General features: G+C 44.1%; 1 long non-coding RNA gene across 1 annotated transcript; it reads right to left on the reverse strand.

Annotated features, from left to right (window-relative positions):
- Positions 1-1192: 1192 nt before the first annotated feature.
- LOC142764789 (uncharacterized) lies at positions 1193-11158 on the reverse strand. Its single transcript, XR_012883886.1, has 2 exons — positions 10874-11158; positions 1193-1309 (listed from the first exon to the last, which is right to left on the reverse strand). It is a non-coding gene; the product is annotated as an uncharacterized LOC142764789 (long non-coding RNA).
- Positions 11159-23697: the final 12539 nt, after the last annotated feature.

A 23697-nucleotide genomic window follows, 5' to 3' on the forward strand; every position in this document is an offset into this window, starting at 1 on the left:
CTGGTCTATGTCCCTGGATAAATTAAAGCTTGCGTAGTTCTTATATACGCGCTCTACCTTCAACTTCTATAGTTGATTTAGGAATGAGTGCCATAATCGATACGAGTATTAAGGTTCTTTCTGCAGACTGTGTAATACTTTTACACTATAATTTGAAAATTTTCAGACATTATTTTTGCTATGTCTAGGTGGTGCGGTCTTCTCAATGATTACCGATCTTCTTAAATTAAACGCTATAGTGCACAACCTTGCCTACCTATGATCACTCTAGTTCTCTCGGATGATAGAACTGACGTCTAGTTCTATGCCTGCGTTGCCGCCTAGAACAATCACATTTTTTTTGTTTTCGTCGGTAAAGGCTTTTCTTGTCCACCTCTTATCTTTTGCAAAAAGGCGTTAATTATGTGGAGTCTATTTGTGTCTGCGAATCATAGCGATATACAATCATATTTCGCTATTTCTGCAGTTGATACCATAGTTACTAGTGTGATCGCATTCATTTCGCTTTCGTTTTACTGTTTCATTGAAGTGTCCCATGAATAAGATGTAATAGGGGCTTCTTTTGTCTCTTCTTGTTCGGTATTTTTATGCACTTTTTCTAATTCTCCGTCGTAATGACTGAAGCTTGAAGGACACACCAGCACTTTTTTTAACTTGCGTCTCCTGTTTACTTTATTCACAAGGCTCACTGCGCTTTCACTGATACTGTAGACGTATTTCATCTTGCCTGCCAACTACCTGTGAATTCAAATCACACGCCATGCACTCTTCTGTTAGGACGTCCTCTATCACACATCATGGGCCATGTAATACGGTGTATGCCTTTCTGATTCTTCTTGCTTGGCAGAGATCAGTAAGGCGAAAATTGACGCTTTGTTAATCCTGAATAACTATTCTAGCTTAGGCTCACCTGATATGGCTCTGGTGTTGAACGTTGCAGGGTTAAGTTTCAGGTAGCGGCCTGTTTGAGTGTGGAAGTTTCTAGTTTCCTCTACTGCTTTACATAAAAGGACATCATGGTGGTCAAGTGTTTGGTAGCTGTGGGAGTCTGAAGGCGAGAGTGTGGTAAGGATAGCATCTGCAGACTTCTAAACCCGTTACAAACAGTTATATATAGGGTAGCTTTTTCGCACTAGGAATGGCCGTCTTTGGCCAAGCCAAGTGCACTTTAAATCTCGACGAGCATCAGGTGTTCGTATTCAAATACGTTTTATTGCATGATTTAAAGTTATTTTTGTATTGCTGCAAGTTCTTCAGCTTTGAGAGCCACGTCAGCCATGGCGGCCTGGACGCCCTAATTTTGCGCCACCTAGAAAAAAGACACATTCCTTATAAGCGTTTTCTTAGCCGACAGGTACTTACGTGCCTTTGAAAAAAACTCTGAACAGTGATTTTGGTAAGTGCGCCGAAGTTGTATTTTGCTCATTCAGTTCTTCGAGGTTGAATGCCTAGTTTCAATTTATAATACTTTCCTCCCCGTGAGAAGGATTTACCTTTAGTAGAAGGAAATACGAATCGATAAGAAAAGCTTTGGGTTACTTATTAGGCACAAAACTTGAATAAGGATGCTTTGTTGACGTGCATAGAGCGTTTCAGAAAGAAGACAGGTCGAACAAAGCTCACAAAACCATACAAGATGCCACCGGCATTATCTTTCACAATTCATGTTTAAAAGTTCTCACATTCACACATCTTCCGGTTTATCCAACAAAACTTTTTGCACATGAAAAAACTATTTCATAGACCCTGCCTCCAATCTACATTTCTTTGTGTGCGCTTTTTTCCAGCAACCAAAATAGGTTCACTGAGATAAGCGCGCGCATAGGCCGCTGCCAAAACAGGCTACAAGTGTGCGAAAAACTGTGCGTGAAATCTTACGCAAAGTGCAATATTCGCGCGGACCTTTGTCTCACGGAAATAGTTATGTAAGACAGACCGGGAGATGAGTCAATGCGCGGATGTGTGAACATGAATTGCCACTTAACAAAAATAAGATGGGTCACCTATCCACCGATGCTCCGAGTACAAGCGTCAATCGATGCTAAAGGATGTTAAGGTATTCAGTCACTGCCGTGATAATGCCACAATGGCAATTTGTGAAGCTCATCATACAAAGAACAAGGAAAATGAATGTGTCAGCGAATCGTCGGTGTTCTTGCATAGCACAGAGATGAGGTTCATTGAATGGTGTTTTTAGGGTGACGTCTTATGACTTTTCAGATATTTTGTAATGATGACTTTCTGAAACTGGCCTACTCGATGACGATTTTTTAACGGAATCGGTGTTGTGGAGTTGTGCACTGTGTGAAATTAAAGCTAGTGGCAAATCTGCTATTGTGTGTGTGTCTGGTTCTACGCGTGTTGGCACACGCATGGAACAATTAACCGGTAGCGGTAGCGCAGTTAACCTTTTTGTAGTACGATGCACGAACTTGCCAAGCAATGAGTTCTTTTAATGGTAAATGACGGTCTCTGCAATGGTGGGTTGAATGCTTATGTTGCTTATGGTGCTAAGCTGCTGACTGGAAGGATACCAGTTTGACGTCGTTCATGAATACCATGTTCTGATGGCATCGTATTGCAAAGGGCCGATGTAATGCGCGATGTCTGAGCATGTTAAAAAGCATGAAATGGTCGAAATTGCTGGAGCCTTATTGTACAACACATATGCTAACTGCGCCGAAGTATTGGCAGCTCAAACCCCTGGTATTATCAGTATTAGGACGTGGAAAATGCTGATCAATTTATATGCTTGGAAATGCTAATGAATCCAACCATTCTGCTTTATTTTTTTTTCAATACATTATTGAATGGAATAAGTCTTGTGATAGTGCCGGGCACAACTTTTTCATATCGTCCATATACAGGTATCCTGCTTCTGGCCATGTCAGCGATGTCCGAATGAATGTAGTCAAGGCAAGGTTCAAATTTTAAGAAAAACTGTATTGTGCTAAGTTACAGGTGAATCGGCAGTGGTTGCATGTATAAGGAAACTGGACTCGGTGCAGGAGCTCGATCGGATACGTGCGACGCCACTCGCGTTTCGGCTCGCTCTCCGGTCCCGGCTCGAATCTCGGCTCGTTCCCCTCTCTCTCTGGCGATGCGTTGCTATGCGGCTCGAACTTCTCGACAGCGGCAACTCTGGATTCGTCCAGTGTTCGTCCTTCGGCGAAGATCACGTAACCCAGGAAAGATACTTTGTCTTGAATCAACTGGCATTTACGGAGATCCATCTTCAAGCCGTTGATCACGACTCTCCTGAGTGCTTCGTTCAGCAAATCCAAAGCCTCCCTCACGGTTGTGGCTCCCTGCCCGTTATCGTCCATCTACGTAGCTGTCCTAGGTAGGCCATCGAACGTGCGACGCATGACTCTTTGCATGGTCTGAGGGGCCTTGCAAAACCCAAAGGCCATTCGAAGGTATTCGTACTTTCCGTCTGGAGTGACGAATGCGGTCTTGTGTACGTCGTCCGGCTTCATTTGTATAGTCAGAAATGCCGTCTTCACGTCCAACACAGTGAAGTAAGCCGATCCGTCGCACATGACATCGTCAATAACGTCTACCATGACGGGCATTGGATAAGAAGGGTTGATGGTTTTCTCGTTGAGCTTGCGATAGTCGTGTACCATTCTTCGTGGAGTAGTCGGGTGGTGCGGTCGGTCGACGACTATCGTTGGAGCACCGTACTCGCTTTCGCTCGGCCTTATGATGCCCTTGGAGAGGTAGTCATTCACCTGTTCTTGGATGAACTTGCGATCAGCCGGTGAGCACCTGTACGGCCTCGATGACACTGGTATATTGTCTCTGAGTTCGATGCTGTGTTCGGTGTGAGGACACACGCCCAAAGTGTCGCCTTTGGAAGTGAACGCTTGGTGATGCCTTGACAGAATTGCGTGAAGTTGTTCCTTCTCTGCCTCGGTGGCATCCTTCGTTATCTTCCGTGTGGCGTCTTCGACTAGACTCGTGAAGTCTTCGTCGGGTGCGGGACATTTCGTGTTGAGGCGCACGTACCCTTCGTCTTCGGAAACACTCTCGTCCGATTGCCGGCAGAACGTCGCAATAAGCGTTTCCCCGGTGCGGAGTGGTGTGCCTTGTTTTGGGGGTGGCACATCAGACGATGAAAATTTTCCGGAGGGCTCGACTGGAACGATAGTCACATCGTTTACCGTGTGAAACGTTACGTCGACGTTCGCGACTCGTCGCCAGTCTGATCCCAAAATCAGGTTGATGCCGCTGGGCAGTTCCGTTACCACGACGTCTTCGAGTCGCACATTCGTGGTGCCCAGTGTCACATCAAGCGTTGCAGCGAGAGTTGGGCATATGCTGCGGTTGAGAACTTCAATATTTTCGCGCGATACCCATGCGTGCGTGGGAATGTCGTCCGTCAAGGCATTGGCACTCATGATGGATAAGTTGGCGCCACTGTCAATGCACACGCGGACGGGTCGGTTGTTAGCAGTACCGGACACTATTGGTAATGTGCCGCCCGTCGAATGCAAAAAACAGTTCGCTTGCCTAGGTGACGTAGCCCCTGTTTCGTGGCTGCTATTGTCCTTCTTCGCTCGTTTCTCGTCCGCTTTGATCGTTGCTGGCGTTTTCGGCTTTCTACAATCACGGGACAGGTGACCGATGTCGCCGCAGTTGAAGCACGAACGAGCAGAGATGGGCCGCGGGTGTGGAGCTCCCGAGAAATCGCTGCGCGGGTTGGCCTTTGGCGAGTTGGCAGAGCTGCTGGCTGGCACCCGCTGGTTCGAACCCTGACCACGGCTTGCTGTAGACGATGACGGTTTCTTGTCGTTCTCGGCACACACGGTCGTGCGACGCCTCGCGTCGAGCAAAGCCGCTCTGTCAATGAGTTCGGTTACTGTGCCACACAGCTGCGCTGCGAGGACGCACAGATTTCTAGGCGTATTCATTGATAGAGACCTCTGCTGGGGCCCACATGTGGCCCACTTGAAGAAGAGGCTGACAGAAATTGCTAACTTATTCAAGTATCTCGGAGGAAAAACCTGGGGGACTTCAGTACATGCAATGATGCAATTGTACAAGACGCTTTTTCTTGGCTATTTGCGCTACAGTTTGCCTGTGTTGACCAACACATGTAGAACCAACATTCGGACTCTCGAAAGCATCCAGGCCATGGCTCTGCGAGTTTGTCTGGGGCTACCGCGATGTTCATAATCAGCTGAGACAATAGAGATCGCTAATGACTACCCGCTAAAGACGCATATCATGATGGAAGTGCTCAGAGCACACGTGAGGCATCTTACTCGTGCCCCTGCCCATCATCTAGCTTCACTGCCAGAAGCCCGACCTCGTGCCTCATTCTGCCAGACAGTCTTGTCATATCGCACACGCATTCCTGTGGGATATACAACTCCATCGAGGCTTTCAACTCCCCCATGGAGTATGACCTGTGCACATGTTGAACTCACGGTTCCAGGCATAGGGTCAAAAGCCCGGCTCTCGTCTCCAGCGCTAAAGCAGCTTTCTCTTCTCTTGTTATATGAGAAATACAGTGACCATACTCATCTGTATACTGACGCTTCAACTAAAGTGGATGGGTCTGCAGGGTCGGTGATCTTTCCTGCAACAGCGACAACGGTGAAGTTTCGTTTATCCCACCAGACATCATCGACAGCTGCGGAACTTGCTGCTCTACGTAGCGAATTTCAAGTCATTAAACACCAAGAAGCCAAGAAATGGAGCGTGTTCACGGACTCTAAGGCAGCACTACAGTGTTTGACATTCGCCTTACGCCGGGGACCTCATGAACAACTAGTGCTGGAATCTAGAGAGCTGCTTCACCACCTCTTCTACGAAGGACACAGAATCACGTTTCAGTGGATTCCAAGTCACTGCGGCATATTGGGCAACGAACATGCCGATGCAGCTGCCCGATCAGCACACGAAGATGGTGAAGAAAAATCTATACCATTTTGAAGGACTGATGCTGCAATGACCATCCGAAAAATCGCTAATGCAGAATTAAAATCCCTGTGGAACACCGAGTGCTTACAGCACACACGACTGCGTAGACTGGACACGTCTCGTCGACTCCGGCCTCCGTCTGGACTCTCCCGACTCGAGACAACGGTGCTTTGCCGACTATGGCTTGGTGTCGCCTTCACCAAAGCTTTCGCCTTCCGAATCGGCATAGAAGACAGTGCTGCTTGCGGTCATTGTGGCAGTGATGAAACTATAGAGCACGTTCTCTGTCACTGCCCTCGTTACAGCGTGCAAAGACGGCAACTAGCTGCTGCGTTAGCTCGCCTTGACGACAGACCTTTGTCTGAACAATCAGTGCTGGAAAGACGACATGATTTGTGTGCTCACAGAAAATCAGTGAAGGCCCTACTGAACTTTTTGCGTGGCAGCGGCCTATTGTATAGACTGTAGCACCCCAGCCCCCGCCCCCCCCCCTTTTTTTTTCGCGCGCGTCTATTTCCCTCTTCGCTTTCTTTCCAATCTTTCTTCCCCATTCCCCCTTCCCCTAGTGCAGGGTAGCAAACCGGATGCTCCATTTTCTGGTTAACCTCCCTGCCTTTCCCTCATTGTATTCTCTCTCTCTCTCTCCTGGTTCTCTGAAGAACGTATTGCACACAATTATATACTTGTGTTGGGATGTAAAACCCCACACATTATGCGGGGGGGTGAACATGAAAATCAAGCAGTTTCTTGAAACTGTCATGTCCTATATTCTCGTAGATCAGTCGTTCCACAAGCTTATCACATATTCTTGTATGCTTGGGTATTAGCAACAACCACGTCATAATCAGTTGTATAGGACGTTCCAGTTATAACAATCTCGAGGTAATGAATGGGCGTTTCGTAAGTCATCATACTAGCATAATCAATGCTCTGTTCTTAATACTGCTCGTTTTTGACAAAAACGATGCCGTAACTTTGTATGTGAGTGGTGAAGAGAGATTTAGAAATTTGCTGTTATCAGCACGGCACTGCATAAATTTATGACAGGAACGCGTCCTCGGTTAAAAAGGGTACACATCAATCTTGTCTCTTCTTTTGCATTATTACTTAACTTGGCAGAATGCAAGGTGAAGCGCTAATGCGTATTCGTGCCACACCTTGTCGTATTCAGTACCGATATACTTCCAGTTGTCGATCAGTTTTCGCTACTTCACGTCTTCTGCATCTCGCAGTTTTCTCCTGAGGAAACAAGACCATGGCTTGAAGTTTTAGGTGCTGGTTGATTATATTGGTGTCGTAAACTTTTTTAAATACAGAGTTCTTCTATAGAGAAACTCTTATGGGCTGTGTTGGCAGTAGATAGCACTTTTATTTGGCAAAGAACGCTTTCTTAAACTCAATTCAATGGTGCTTTGCCATCTGTTTTTAAATTTGTAAATGTTGGGAATATGCTTCCTATGTGTTCACAATGAAGTGAGAGAAATAGACCAACTGAAAGATTGCAAATGCACAGGTTCTTCGACATCCGAAGAACACTTCTTGCAGAGCCACCACAGTGGAAACTGCCGCGATATGGCATCTGAAAATTTTCCGCCACGCGATGGCAAACAATATTGAAGACCTGGATCTGCAGTTTTTTTAGGGGAGGGGGAGCAACAAGTTCTCGAGCACATGATCCACGTTGTCAGTCGGTGCGTTCTTTCAATGACATTTTGAACAGTCCTTAAGATGGCACCTGCCTCGTCATAGGCCTTGACCTGCCCTACATAGGCTAGAACGTTAAGGTGTGAGGCCAAGCTAAAAAAACAAATTTTTTTCTCATAACGTCGTTTTCCAGTTTTCTGTCTAAGTTAACTGCCCATTTATTGCCCGTCATTTTGCTGTATAGTTCTTATGTCTAGGTAGTTCTTTTTTTCGAAATAAACATGCGAAAATGTTCGACCACCCATCACATGACAAACTGAAACTGAATGTGCCAACTGAGTGTTATTTAAACGATTAGCTTAATATGTAGTATTTTGTTGGTTATTTAGCTTTCATATCAAGAGCGAACAAGTAAAATTGCTCTAAAAGTTCTGTCAGCATGTCAATTCTATTCCTAACGGTAATATTTTTTTCACCTGGTGAACGCGTATTGTGATGTATTTTTCACGCTAAAGGGACCTTTTGTGAGTCTGTAAACTATGAAATTCACTTGGTTCGGTGATGTGGGTAAATATTGGGAAATAGAATCACATTTGATTTTTTAAAGCGAATTGTTATCCAGCTTGACCCCTAAACTAGAAAAACATACCTCACAAACAATCAGCACTGGTGTATGAGACTACCTCGTCAAGTCACTGTTGCTTCTAAACAAGCTCGAAAGAAATTAGAGTTGCTGCTAAAGAAGATGCACAAAATAATAAGGTCAAAATGAAAACTCGCGACAAATGTAGACAATGGTAGAACCCCCCCCCCTCCCAAGTGTCTTTTGTAAGCACTGCACTTGTTTCAAATCTTTCTTTTTTCGGTTTCGGGAAAACCCATGTTTCTGACATTTTTCCGTACGCGAACAATAGCTATTTTGTTAATCAACATTTCTAATAAGCCACACCGCCATGGTCTAGTGTCTAAGGCACTCGGCTGCTGACCCGCAGGTCGCGTGATTGAATCCCGGTGGCGGCGGCTGCATTTTAGATCGAGGCGAGAATGCTGGACGCCAGTGTGCTCACATTTGGGTTCACGTTGAATAACCCTAGGGGGTCGAAATTTCCTGAGCCTTTCACTACGGTGTCTCTCATAATCATATGATGGTTTGTGGACGTCAAGCCCCACAGATAAATGCCAATCGTTTTTCAATAAAACTCTGCACACTTTCATATCAAAATATTAGGCGTGCTATGAACCTCAATAAGAAAATCGAGCCTCGACATTTAATATAGCTTCCTGCTTTACGAAGGTGCCCCTAGTGTTAGTGTATACTTTTTCGGATATTTGAGAATTATGTTTTTATTGAACGGAGGTCATTTGTTTCGGTTCATTGCAAAGGACAAAGCATTTTATGTGCGTGGGAAGAAAAAAGTTTTTACCAGCAGCACCTGAGTTAGGAAGGTTCACACAAAGCATCTCTTTAGGAAAATTTAAAAATTATAAAAAAACGAATAAAGTGTGACTGGCTCAATAACCGACACACGTGCCTAAGAAATTCTGGTTTACACTACAGACGAATATATTTCTTGTGATTTACACTTAAAAAAAATGTTTGCGTCACTTGGCCTCATACCTTAAATTTCATACACAAATCAATCACTTGTCCAACGTAGGTCTGTTGTTAGCTGCGTAAAATGAGTTACGGAAGTTTACAGACGACGCGGGGAAATGCAAGACCAGACCTTTTGATGAAAGCATTGAAAAAAAAAGGGGGGCTGAGGCCTGATGTTCAAATCTGAACAACCCACGGACAACTGCTTACAGTTCCTAGACATGAAGCTTGTTTTGGAAAAACAAAATATGTATGTTGTAAGTATTGCCCTAGAACGAAGAAGCCCCATCTGTAGTATGCTTTCGCCCATTCAAGAACAGTAAAAAAGGGGATAGCAAGAGCGTGTTGCAAATTGACTTTGACAACAACATGCAATCACAAGTTAATGAATTCTCTTGTAGAGCAGAAGGTAAAGCTGGAAAAGGCTTGATACTCTAGCTCAACTCTCCTAACTGATTACAAAGAAAATGATATCCGGGGAGAAAGAGGAAAGAAGCGAAGATACAAAGAAAATTTCGGTAAACTTTTACGCATATGGTTTCTCCAATAAACTTAAGAAGGTGGCATAAGTATGGTGTCAAAGTAGCATTCTTGGCAAAGGACAAAGTAAGGGACGTGTGTTCGGTTGTAAGTAAGATCTACAAAAAGAGGACAAAGAATATTTTTAGTACATGCTCGAAGCGTGCAGATCATCAGGTGGTCAAGTGCAAAAGAAATGTAGTGTGTAAGACTCCTTTCAGTGGTGGGCACCGTTGTGTCGGTCAAACTGGCCGATGTTCCAGTGTGAGACCGCGAGAGCACTTGAAAAATTTTAACGGACGGCCAGAAAGACATCTAGCATTGCATTGTGTGCGTTGTTCGTTTAGTTCATATAAGCCTTTGAATAATGAAACTGAAGTTCTGCATGGTAATCATAATCAGACAACGAGAGAAATTATAGACGCGTGGCATATGCCTAGGCTTAAAGACACGAGTGGTTAACATCCTTCAATGTCGCTGAATGAAGAAGAAAAACAATTGCTGAATAACTGCATCTGTTAAAGGATCGATTGCTTTATATTTTATTGTGCGGTGCCATTTTGGTCATGCGCAGTGATAAAGAGAGCTGAAAAGATTGTATATTCTTTTTTCTTATTGAATAAAAATGAGTTGTTAGTCTGTGCTGCTTCCTGTGTCCCATTCGTCTGTCCTCGTGTCTGTGCGCTACAACTACACTATGCAGCAAATTCAACTAATTCACTTTGCCGTTTTACTGCAGCCCCCTTTGTCTACGCTACTCGAAAGACTTCAAATGATGTCGAATATGACTGCCTCATTCCGTTTGTTCCTTTTGTTACTACTTGGCTTAAAAATGCAACTAATCACTGTAAACATTTTAATTTTAAAATATGTGGTATTGTGTTTCAGATATCTATGAAATGCGTTTAGAAAATAAGGTATGCAGGCGCAGTACTTCACAATCATATGATATCCAGCTGTGTGTTGTACTTTTTTCAGAAAAACAAGTTCGAGCAATTATGCCGAAAGAAAAAGAAAACAGCATGCCTTATTTACTGAAACAATATAATCTAACACTGCTGATCATTGTCTTCATTGAATTGGAAAATCTAGTAGTTCGCAGCTTGCACCCTTGCGTGCGAGCCTTTGCGTACAATGGAATAATAAAAACACAGATAACAAGCAATAGCTAGTATGACATACCCGGCATTGGATAACGTGGTCTCCTTGGTCCGAATGGGCCCCGTAATGAAATACCTTTATTACGAAGTACTGCATAGGGACCGGCAGGTACAGGGATTGCATGAACACTGGACTTTCTATCATAGTTCATGATTAAAAGTGGACAAATCAACGCGACCAAAAAGACCATAGTGTGGATGCTTGAAACCTTTGCCATGATTATGATACAACAAGGGACGTATTTTCTGAATGGCAGCCAAGCACACTTATATACTGTTCCAACGAGGTATAAAAAATACCTTTTGAACTGATCACCATGGCATAATAAAACACATTGCTCAGAGAGGACAGACGCTTATAACGAGAATACGAGAATTCTGGTTCCTGCGCCTTATTTAGCAACACTTTTTGTCAGGATATTTCGATCGCGCAGAATTGTTTCCCCGTGCTAGATAGACAGACTTCCAACGCATCACTCAAGTTAGGGCTTCAGGCACTTCTTTTGAAAAGAACTCTGCCATGACGTTAAGTGCTCGTGTGAATACACCGCTTCATTTTGCTAGCTTTCTTTATTCGCTCCAATGAACCTGCTTCATTGTTCTGGCATCTTATTTTCAGTCACTTACATACCAAGCGGCTAGCGTCACATATAGCATAAATTTCGAGTGATAAATCCGCAAACAATGACATTACGCCAGTTGGATTAAAGTGGTTGAAGTTTTTCAAAAAAGTGATAAAATAACAGAACACAGCGATGAACGACGTAAAAAAACATGTCAGCACCATTGTGCGAACACTGATTTTTCTTGTGCACTGATTTGGCTTGTACATGTTTGCTAGCCGTGTTCACGTTATTTTTTTGTAAGCTTTGCTGAAGAAACGTTGACAGATTTAAAAGATCAGTACATTATCAGTAAGAATGTAATCAACTGCACAACTTTACACCAGCTTCGAAAGGTACCAGCAATGAAAAATGTTACTTAGCTTGAGAAAGAATGTTGAATCTTTTTATAAAAACACAATTTCGGCTCTTTATGTTATGTGTAACGTTCACGCTCACTTTTCTGAAGCAGCCGCTGTTAATGCGAATCAATGCTTAGTGAACTGCAGGCACTTTGCGCGTTTCAATCAATCAATCAATCAATCAATCAATCAATCATTTATTTATTTAATAATTAATTAATTAATTAAAATATTATTAATCTATCCAGCTGCCCATGTCCAGGGGCTCGCGTGATTGGCTCCTTAATTCTGGATGTACCGAATTATTGCGAGATGATAAGACGGTTGGACAATTATCTCCAGCTGGTCGCGACATGAATAATGCAAAATGCGGCCGCGTACCTCGTCTAACAGTTTCCTCCTGGCATCTGTGGCCCATACCCGTATACTACGGGTCGCGGCATACAAATACTCGTCACACTTGTTCGACAGTGCAGACTTACCGACAACGACAAGTACAGACATTTGGCACTGTAAATATGTGTACGTTATTAAAAACCACCCTCGGCAGCACTCACCGCACGAATGCAATATTTATACATTCTGGCGTCAAAAGAAATTAAACCAAATCATTCTGTATATAAATGAAGTATTTTAGCACAGAGTCAGGCTAGGAATGCTAACTGCTTTGAGAAACAACCCTTTGCCAGCGTAATGGTCGATGAAACGTCTATTTCGGTTGGAAGCCTGGCTTTTTTATTGTGTAAATCCTATGTTACTAGTTGTATACTACAGAATATTGCCGAATTGACGTCAGTTGTATACTTAAGCGTCATATACTGAAGCTGGCCTACGTAGCTGTAGCCAGGGCCACCCTGAAAAGAACAAGCGCTAGATATCAGTGTCCTGCTTCTGGTGTTGCTAATACGTTACAGTTAGCAACGTTACGCGGCGGTAAACTACTGGTTTAGAAAACATGTGTGATGAATACACATAGGGCTATGTGTAGAACATATATGCATACGTTTACAGTCACTTCGTAACGTTTCATTTTATGGAAAAATTACACCACTGCCACTTTCCCTCCGCGTGGCTCACATAACGGTCATTGGGGTTTTTTGTTTCATAACTGTAGCTCGTGTTACTAAAAAGAGCAGTATGATGCGAATTCGGGAGTGATTTTTCTCGTCATAAGGATTCGCCAGGACCTACACGCTAAAAATCGTATGATATTGTTGTTCTTTTTAAGTACAGTTTAACGTCCGAAAACCACTCTAATAATATGAAAGACACTGTAGTGGAGTGCTCCGAAAATTTGTACTACCCCAGGCTCTTTTATTGAGCACCTGCCAAGCGCATCCCAACAACAAAGGAAGTGGCCACGTCAGGTGTGCTGCTGATGCCCCTGTCTGCAAGCGAACTGGTTCCCTTCGGTCTCTTTCGGACGGTAGTTCGGCTGAGCCTTAGAAGAATTTGACCTGTTGAAACTAGCTGATGTTGCTTAGTACTTGTTTAGGTGGTCGAATCAGTGGTAATGTCAAATTTGTATCCTGGCCAAGGGCATAGCCCTTGGTCAGCCTCTTTGCCTAATGATGACTTGCCAGTAGAATATTTTTTCTGCAGTAGTGTCGGCAGCATCCCTGTTGCGCTGGTGCTCACGAGTTGTGGATTTATTAGGCTCAACAACTCGAGGACAACCTAGGCGGAGCTGCAGGTCTTGACGCCACACTTCCAGCTGATAAGTGATGTTTGTCACTTTGGAAGAGGTGGTTTGGTATGCAGATCGTCAGATCCTTCTTGCGTTTCTGACATCCTAAAATGCAAAGCTTTTGCTTTGGTCCCAGTGAGCGCGTTTATCCTGCCTCATTTAGCGTGTACTAAGAGAATTGTTCGAAGAGTCGACTCTAGACTACCGCCCACTGAGACTCTGAAAGAGCTGTATGATGCTGGGATCATAGCTGTGTACCGGTGCAACTGCTTAATTAAGGTGAGAAAGTGCCCACTGAGTCGGTTATTGCTACCTCTGCCGGCACTTCCTGTCCATCAGAGTTGAAAATATGGCCACTTATTTTCAGAGTCGAACGCCTCGCTTCTCGTCCTCTACAGTGTCAAAACTGTTAAAGTTTTGGCCACAATGTAGGGGGCTGTAAATCGAATTGACGTTGCCGGATCTGTGGCGATGCCCATCCATTGAAAGAGTGCACTGCCGAAACCGAAAATTGCTGCCTTTGTGCAGGAAATCATGCGGCCGATTACTTGGACTGCACCGCAAGATCTAATAAAACCCAACTGCTAGAAATTATGAACAGACGTCGTTGCTTGCGGCGAGAAGCGATAACAGTTGTGAAGTATAGGGCCTTTAGACATGCCGGAGGCTTTTTGAGGCACGAACAACTGAGACGAAGATTTTGAATTCAATTGAAGCAGCAGTAGAACGGGCAATGTCGAAAGCGTTGAAACACATAGTTACGAACGTAAGTGAGTGCATCTGTGAAGTGTTTTGCTCGTAAATGACACAGCTGGTTTCCGCAGTAGTGGTACCGATAACCGAGTCGACACCTTGTGCAGTGAAAACGATGTCCAATTTAACCCCACAGCGGCAACCCCAAAAGATCAAGCCCCGATTTCGTCTGAACCTTCTACGTCAACCCACGCGGAGGATCAGAATAAAATGGACATATGCCAAGGTTTCAGGCATCACAAGCGCAATGAATCTCCTGTAAAATCTTCTTGCTCACACTCAAAACCTGAAAAGGGCAACGATAACGCCAGTGCACTTACTAAAGAGAGTATCTTAGAAGCCGCCGTTGCTGAAGTGATTCGTTCGTCAACATAGATACCTTGATATTAGCACAGTAGAATTGTAGGCCTTTATTTGAGTGTCTACTGACTTACTTTGCTATATATGCTCAGTTATATCCGGATATAATATTATTACAGGAAATCTGGCTTAACCCCGCTAATAACTATCATGTAAACAATTCTAGAGCATTTCTGCTACACCGTTCATCCCTAGGAGGTGGTTTAATTATACTACTCTGGAATAAATTTTGCCACACAGCGAGCATAGCTTTTGAGCTTATGTCCTCAGACTGCGAAATTTCGGCTATAGACTTGTCTGCCAGGGCAGAACCCTTTTTCTATTATCAACGCATATTTTCCTACGGGTATGCATGATACTCAACAAATAAATACAGCCTTAGCTAAATGCCAGAATGAATTCCTTCTGACTGGTAATTTCAACTCACATCACGTTTCGTAGGGATTTCGAAAAGACCCTTCCGGCACTCTTCTGTGGAATTGAATGATCATTAAAAACCTTACCTGCCAAATGAAAGACAGCCTACATTTATTCGTGAAAGGACACGATCGGTATTACACCTTACGTTTAGAAGCTCGAGTGTTTTATTATAGACTTGAAAAACAATTGATTTCTCTTCAAACCGTGACCATCTTCCTGTATACTTTGAAATCGCATGTCCTGTGAAATCTCTTGAGAGGACGGAGAAAGCATTGATCAATTAAAAATATATATCAACTGCTAGCGTTCGAATATTATGGCAATGTGTAATTATCAAAATGAAAACCTCGGAAGAAATGTCTGTTCTGCTTCAGAAATCCCCAAGAACAGTTTAGAACTTGTAATTACTTCGACGTCAACCAAAAGTGCCCAACCTAGCAGATGGTGAAATACTGAGTGTAAACGAGACTATGGAAGAAGAAAAGCTGCATGAAAAAGACCTATGTGTAATCAGAGCCCCAAAAACTGAAAGGGTTGTCAGTTCATTGTGGCAGCATAATACGCACTGTATCGCGAGTGAAAGAGCAATATGATCAAGAACACTTAGATTACCTGTCTAAATCAAATAAGATACGTGCTTTATTCAATTTCCTTCATAATAGGAAGAAGATCCCTATTCCAGGAAACGTTGACTCGGTATTTCACACCTCACAAGAACTACAAGAATCAATAAATCAGTTGACTGAAAGATTATAAAACAGGTTCTTATTGCGTATTCCTAACTCGGCTTACACACCAGCCATCTATGGCTACACGGAAACATCGACTTCCGAAATAAATCAGGCTATGGAAAATTGCCAAAGGCAGCACCAGGCCCCGATGGAATAACAAATACAATGCTAAAATACTACTCAGGGAATATCCGAATAATTTTTTGTCTCATCAATTATTGTGCTAGAAGAGCATGGATGTCTTATGAATGGAAGATTGCGAAAATTGTACCACTGCTTAAGAAACAAGGGGCAGACAATAATTTAGACAGCATACAACCGATAGCCTTAACATCTAATGTAGTAAAACGTATTGACAGGGTACTTCATGGCCATATAATTAGGTTTATTATTGAAAAACAGCTGTTGAGTTTCTTCCAAATTGGTTTTAGGTCTGGATATTCTATATGACATCCACATGCAGATCTGGAAAGTCGTATTCATATTGCCCATAACAAAAAGTGATATACGGCTTTAGTAACGTTGGACATACGGAAAGCATGCGATAGTGTAGAGTATACTATCTTGATTAATCAGTTGTGAATTCACGGGGTTCCATCTATATAGTAGCATGGATGACAAAGTTTTTAGTGGAAGAGATTTCTATTGTTCTCAAGCTGGTTTTTCTCCATGTAAGCACCAGCGAATTCCAACGTGTACCTCGGTGGTGAGTACTTTCCCCCGTATTATTCAACATATTGCTTAGTACCATCCCCGTTCAGCCAGATGTGAAAACCGATGTTTATGCCGACGACATTGCTTCCTTTGCTATGGCACATAACATCCACTGTCTTTACAATATCTTGCAAGCATATCTAAGTGAAATAGAACATTAGATGAAGGAATTCATAATGAACCTGAACACCAATATATGGCTATTCTCGTTTTCCCTGTCAAAGATCCTGTGCAGATATCTATTAATTACAAGATATCCCAAAAGCACAATCATTGAAATACCTTGAAGTTATGTAAAATGCGCATCTCAATCGGTGCCCTCACATTGAATACATCGCGACAAATGTAGTTAGCGAAATGGGCGTATTGCGGAGGTTGAGCAATTGTAGATCAGGTATGAAAAGGAAGGCACTTTTGATGTTATTTAAAATGTATTTCTGACCTGTCTTAGAATTTGGCTGCGTTCTTTTTGCTGGTGCGCCAGCCCGCAAGCTTCGGCCGGCCGCTCGTTCTATTGGACAGAGAGGCCTTACGGCTCTGATTAGGACTTCCAAAGTGTACTGCAAACGCAGTGTTATACCTTGAAGCACGAATTCCAACCCTTTAACGTCGCTCTAACAATCTTAATGTGCAGACTTTTTTAAGATTCTATGAAGCAATCGTTAACCCTGATTAAATTATTTTATTTCGAATCCTGACCCATTTTTCTCCAAGCATTGATCCAGATATGACGAACCAGAAATAGTATTTGTTCAATTGTTACTTGATCCTCCAAATGTACAAGTTCGTGATCGGCTTCCTTTACTGAGCAACAAGTTTTTCCAGATTTTTTTACCACGATATCTTCCCAAACTACGCTAAGCTATTACCTACAGGCATTTTTAATGGTTTATTGCAAAAACATTTAGGTACTCTGCCAACAAATGTCATTATTGCAACGGACGCGTCAGAATGAGATGAAAAATCAGGCATTGGAATATATTGGTCATTTTAACTTCGCTTACCAGGTTTTCTTACTGTCTTTCTGGCTAATTTATGGCAATATTGATAGCTTTTCGAAAGGCAAAAACTTTGATTCCACTTGTAGCAATCATAACCGATTCATTATCAGTGTGCTCTTCTCTGTCCATATCCGGTTGCTTAGACATACTGAAACTTTTTAAATCAATAGCTCCCTGTCATCTCCGAATTATTCATTTATTCTGGGCACCAGGGCACAAAGGTCTGTTGTTAAACGAAATGGCTAATTCTCTTGCGAAGACATCGCTTTCGACACCCATAATTCCTATTTTCCCTGCTACAGTACGCATAACGGTGGTGCAATTTCACACACTTAAAATCAGACAAAATTTATCAGACCCTGCACTGACGGCTTCTCTGGAGTACAACCACTTGTTATTTCCCTGGCGCAGTGAACTGTCTGATTCAAGGATGATGGAAGTTGTCATTGCAAAATTTCATTGCCGCGTTACCTCCCTCAATTTTTACTTGCATAGATCAGGTTTATAGAATTCCACTATGTCCATTTACTCTAATCAAGAGGAAAAGATTAGTCATTTTTCATTATAATGTCGCCGTTTCCATTTATTCTGGCCAAGCATACTAGCACCACCTCTTCAAAAACTGGGCTTGGATTTATAAGAACCTGCTCTCCTTTCATTTGGAGCCTCTACACTGGGTTTCAGCCACAGGGATGTTTTATACGCCGTTCAGGAATACATCACTGCGACTAAATGGTTTTCTTGTGAAATTGTGGTCTGACTATTTTTCTTTTCCTTTATTTTTTTATTCAAATTCTTATTTGGCACTTGAAATCATAAATAAATAATAAAGTATTTTTAGAAATGAAGCACTGCAGAAAGTATCAGGCAAATTCACCTTATGATCGGCCAATCCCCTCCTTTGGGTACGAGCCATGTGCAGGGGAAACCAACAACAACAATAACCGAGCACCAAAATCTGAGCCCACGGGCCTGCAGCATTATCACCTCCATCGAAAATGCAGCCGCCGCAGCCGGAATTTAATCACGCGAACTGCCACTCAGCAGCAGAATACCTTAGCTACTGAACAACAGTGGTGGAGCCAAATATTGTATCATAAATGCAAAACGTGTGACATTACATTGTCAGAGCCCTTGCAGGCTTCACATGTGAATTCGCGTGGCTGTAGGGAGTTAAACTAAAAATAATACACAACCAGATCATCCTGCCGTTCAAATCCGCCTGAGTGTCTGCAATGGTACTAGTGAAGAAAGCGAATGGCACCCTACATTTATCCGTCGTCATTGGTGGCCTCGAGAAATCACGAAGATGAACATGTGCTTTCTACTAAGCACAGACGACGCCGCTGCTGAACTTCTAGCTCCGAGGTACTTAGCGTTCATGAAATTGAAGGCCCTATATACTGTCATACTGTATATACTGTGAAATCGACGTCTGCGCGACAGACGGGATAAAGACAAGATATATTGCCTTTGGATCATGTGACTAGCAACTCAGGAACTCGACTCGATTCGCGTAAAAGAGCTCCTATTTTTGCCTTCCCGATACGTGCCAACAAATATGTCATAAGCTGATTTCTCGGCTGGTGCGCCTATTTGGAGTTGCTTCGTCAAAAAAAAAAATATGGAACGAATCACCAAGCCACTAACACCCCTCGCGAAGACCGATAGAACAATCAGGAGCAAAACAGTGCAAAAAAGCATCAAACCTTTTAATGCATGGGCCTGGCGAATTCTGAAAGACACCGAAAAGCAGTCCTCAAACTTCATCATAATCTCAAAGGGTGGTGACGTGGGAGAAGAGAGCAGAATATATGTACAGATCAAACTGTTTATTTGGATTGACTTGTGGCCAGTAAACGAAACGACGGATTACATTAACACACTGACACCGATACTTGTGAACATTGTATCGGTCGTCGATCAAGTGACAAGTGCGAAGCGCGTCGGTATTTATACACTAGCCGTCAAATATTCCAGTCTTATCACTGGTCTTCGCGCAAGCTCTGGAATAGTCTTGTGGGTTGTCTGGCGCAGAGTTGGTCCACACAGAACTATCTGAAATAATCGCGAACCTTCTAAAACAATGAGACGCAGTGTGTATTAAGCATTCAAGACAGGCTTTGTGGGTGTAAACCATGATTGATGATTGATTGATATGTGGGGTTCAACGTCCCAAAACCACCATTTGATTATGAGAGACGCCGCAGTGGACAGATCCGGAAATTTCGACCACCTGGGGTTCTTTAACGTGCACCCAAATCTGAGCACACGGGCCTACAACATTTCTGCCTCCATCGGTAATGCCGCCGCCACAGCCGGGATCCGAACCCGCGACCTGCGGGTCAGCAGCCGAGTACCTTAGCCACTAGACCACCGCGGCGGGGCTGTGGGTGTAAACCAAATAAAACATAAGTGTAAATAAAGAATTCGCGTGGCATTGCCCTCCTCTGAGAAGCATCGGGCCGATGCTTGAAACAGAACACCAGTGAAGCATTCAAGCTCAATAAAAACAAATATAGAGCAAAAAAGGCACATCATTAGTTACAAACAATAAAGCACAATATCAAAGAAACAACAACAATTATAACAGTCTTTAGGTTTGTTAACGCACATGAAACAGCTTTAAGTGCACGATATGAACGACTTCAGGTTGCGCGCGCCATCGTTGTTGGAGAACCTCCTAGTCAAATGTGCCAAGACGTCAAACTACCCTGTATGGTCCGAAGAACTGTCGCAAAAGTTTTTTACTGAGGCTACATCGACATATCGGCGTCCGTGCCTAAACGCGGTCGCTGGGCTGGTGTTCCACGAATTGTCGTCGAAGATTCCAATGACGCTCGGTCGTCTGTTGATTTTTGATGCTGAGGCGGGCGAGTTGTCGGGCTTTTTAGGCACGCTGAAGGGAGATAGTCATGTCGATATTTTCTTCATCACTGACGTTTCGTAGCATGGCGACGACATCGCAGCCAGGTTCCTTCCGGTGACCAACATGCAAGGCGACATCTGCGTCATCTTCTGCACCGTAGTGTTGTATGCGAAGGTTACGTACGGAAGGATGGCATCCAACGTCTTCTGTTCGACGTTGACTTTGACGTATGGGTACAAAGAGTCTGCGATTGTCTTGTTCAGCTGCTCGGTGAGGCCTTTCGTCTGTGGGTGTTACGCTGTAGTCCAGCAGCGGCTTGTCTGGCTGTATGCCGAAATCGACTGAATTAACATGGCAGTGAAGGCCGTACCTTTGTCAGTTAAGGGAGCCTCGAGGGCTTCATAATTCAGGACTTTGTTTTCAACGAAGATTTTCGCAACCTCAGTGGCACTACCTTTAAATTTGGCCCTTGTTTCGGCGTACCGGGTAAGGTAGTTGGTGGCGACCACGATTCATTTATTCCTGCAAGTGGACGTAGGAAACTGTCCCAGTATGTTTATACGAATTCGCTGTAATGATTTGTGAGGCGGTTCGGTCGACTAAATAAAGGCTACTGGTCTTGTCAGGGCTGTTTTCGTCTTCGACAGTCACAGCACGTCCTGACGCAAGGAGCCACATCAGCGCAAGTCGTGACCAGTAGTACTTTTCCTGTATTTTTTGCGAGCTTACAAGAAACATTGAGATTTCCCGCTGTAACACCTGCAGGACTTCTGGTCTAACTGCTGAAGCAACTAAGAGAAGGTGTTTTGCTCGAAGGGGCAAGAAGTTCTTCTTTTGGAAAACTCTGTTTAGCAGGAAGAACGACGCCAGTCCTCTACAGAATCTTTTTGGAACAGTGGCGCTGTTATCCTGGGGGTATTCCACAAGGCCCTTGAGTTCCAGGTCGGCTCGTTGTCGCTCAGCAAAATCGTCGGTATTTATGGTCCCAAGAAGCAGTCATCATCTGGGTCGTCCGGCGGTGGTTATTCGACGGGGCTACGAGGCAGGCAGTCGTTATCCGAGCGTTTTTTTCACCACTAGTAGATGACTGTAACGCCACATCCCTGAAGTCTCTGTCTCCAGCATGCGAAGCTTTCAGAAGGGTCTTACAAGTTAGCCATCCAACACAAGGCGCGGTCATCGCTCACAACTTGGATGAGCCTGCCTTAAAGTAGAGGTTGAGCTTTTGATGTAGCCAATATGATGCCGAGGCACTTCTTTTCTGTTGCAAAATAGTTGGCCTTTGCCTTTGAAGGTGACCGGCTGTGATAACTGACGACTCTTTCACGCTCGTCAGTTCTCTGCACAAGAACGGCCCCGAGGTGTAGACTGCTTAAGTCGGTGTATATTTTTGTCTCGGTAGATTAGTCCACATTCGCGAGTAACGGAGATGCTACGGGTGCTGTTTTAGATGCTGCAACACCATGGGAAACGCCCAGGCACTCTTCGACAGCTGGATTGTGTCATCACGTAAGATTGTGATGATTTCTTTATTTACGGCTTCGCGTTCTCACGTCGAGACTATGCCAGGGCTCTGGTGTGGTGGTAGTGGTGGTGGTGTTGCAGCAGGCGGGGTTACCTTGGCCTGCATGGCCGGCAATTGTTCCGCCTGGGCATCTCCTGAATATACAAATTGTCACCACGTGTCAGACGGTCCAGTGTCTCGCAAGAAGACCAACAAAATTCGTTGCACGTTCATTCTAGTTGCCACTGGTCCTTCAGGAAAAATGACGTCATCAACTATCTGGTGCCTATGATCGCCTTTTTGAAAGGCGCAGATCGTCGCTGCTCTTTGCACATCAAACTGTGGCCAAAGCCAAATATAATGTTCAATATTCCCGATGTCACCGCAGAAGGCATAGAACGGGGAAGCGTATCTCCCCGTCTTGAATGACCAGGCCGGGGTGTATGCGGAGCCGGTTCTTATGCGGTAAAACAGCGTCGCTTGTTCACGAGAAAGTCCATGAATTACGCATTCTTGGTGTGGAAACTTGTAGATCACCTAGAAATGAGTACGTATGACATCTTTGTTGTTCTGGTAACTCTTGGGAGTTCTTATTTTTGGAACAAAAGTCCACGCTTCGCATGCAAGGGCATCAGCCTTTTCATTGTCTTCAATGCCAACGTGGGATGGGATTCACTGAAGCTTTATAATAAAACTCTTGCCAATTAGGTGTTTAATTTGTGCCAGAGATTGCCTGGTGAATTTTTCTTGAGGTAGGCCACGATGCAGTCTTTGTAGCGCCGATTTGGAGTCTGTCAGCACTACAATACCTCGTGCAAAAAAGGATCGCAATTTTCGCAAAGCCGCCGTGATTGCAGCGCTTTCTACCGTTGTGGATGAAACCACGCGATCCAGGCGGCCCGACCACGGCACGCCAAGGCAGGGTATGCAGAAAGCCGCTGCGCAGCTATCCGTTTGTGCGCACACTGATCCGTCGGTGTACACTTGTAGGTAACCGCGGTACGTGGTGCTCAAGTGGTCCAGCACAAGAAATTTTGCTTCCGAAGTTTGAATGGTGTGCTTCGCTGGTAGCTTGAGTATTCTGAAGTTACATGCAACAACCACAAAATACCATGGCGGGTTCATAGGGCGCCGTATAGGCAGTTTCAAGCCTAAATATTGAAATGTGATCAGTGCCGCGTTTAAACGTGAGCCAGTTCTTGCTGTTAGTCACCGGAGTAGCGCCGTGCCTGCGAAGGCCTCGCGCCGTTTTGAAAACTGCGTCAATAAGGCCTGAGACGCCAAAAGGCGGAGTGGGAGACTCGGCTTCATTATCAACCTTCGTGTTTGAAGCCGCCTGAGGAACTCCCATCGCCAAGCAAAGACCCTTTCTGTGCACTGCCTCTAGGCGTTCGAACTGGCTCGGTGATTGTGATATCAGGGGAAGCAGACAAAGAATGGGGCTGGTTATAAGCGCAGTATTCAATTTAAGCATGGACATAGGATTGTTGCCCCAACATACCCCTGCCATGCGACGAAGAGCGTTGATCCTTTGCACTGGTGCCGTGTATATACCACCAACTGCACGTCGCCATAGTAGCTTGTTGTCGATAATAATTCCCAGGAAACGGACACTTGTTGCACAGCGAATTGAGTGGCCTCGAATATTCAGCGACAGACGTGTTGACTTCCGTCTCGCTCCCGGGAAGAGCATGAAGGCCGATTTTTCTTCTGATAAAGATAGGCCAAGTGTCAACAAGTGACGCTCAATGATTGAAATAGCGCTCTGTGCTATCCGGGCCAAACGTTTATGCTGGTACCCTGAGATCCAAATGCAGATGTCATTGGCGTAGATGGATATTTT

This window comes from Rhipicephalus microplus, chromosome 6 (assembly GCF_043290135.1).
Source record: "Rhipicephalus microplus isolate Deutch F79 chromosome 6, USDA_Rmic, whole genome shotgun sequence".
Classification (NCBI taxonomy): domain Eukaryota; kingdom Metazoa; phylum Arthropoda; class Arachnida; order Ixodida; family Ixodidae; genus Rhipicephalus; species Rhipicephalus microplus.